Source organism: Sinocyclocheilus rhinocerous, unplaced genomic scaffold, assembly GCF_001515625.1.
Source record: "Sinocyclocheilus rhinocerous isolate Xijiao unplaced genomic scaffold, SAMN03320098_v1.1 scaffold1989, whole genome shotgun sequence".
Taxonomy (NCBI): domain Eukaryota; kingdom Metazoa; phylum Chordata; class Actinopteri; order Cypriniformes; family Cyprinidae; genus Sinocyclocheilus; species Sinocyclocheilus rhinocerous.
This window is the reverse complement of record NW_015659706.1, coordinates 1-420: the sequence shown is the minus strand read 5'-3', so window position 1 is coordinate 420 and position 420 is coordinate 1.

Genomic DNA, 420 nt, shown 5'->3' with positions numbered 1-420 from the left:
AAATCTTTAAAATCTTTAAATATATACACAAAGGCCATAGCATTAAAATTATATACATATGGATATTGTATCACACTTTAAGTCGCATTCAACTCGAGCAGCGGTCTAAAACAGTTTATTTAATCACCAAACGGACACAAGTTTACTTCAAGAATGAACAATAAGGCATAGATGAGTTTAAAGTTCGGTGTTTAAAAAACGAGCAAACGGAAAGAGAAAGTGCGATCTATATTATAGCTCTATAAATGAAGCATACAGACGTTACAAGAGCCACAGAAAGACAAATGTTTCGCTGAAAATGCACAATACACAATTCATTATGTAAAAAAATATAAATAATAATAATAAATAAATAATAAATAATAATAAATATATTGTAATTTAATGGAAAACTATGTGAATGGCGCGGCAGGATTTTCT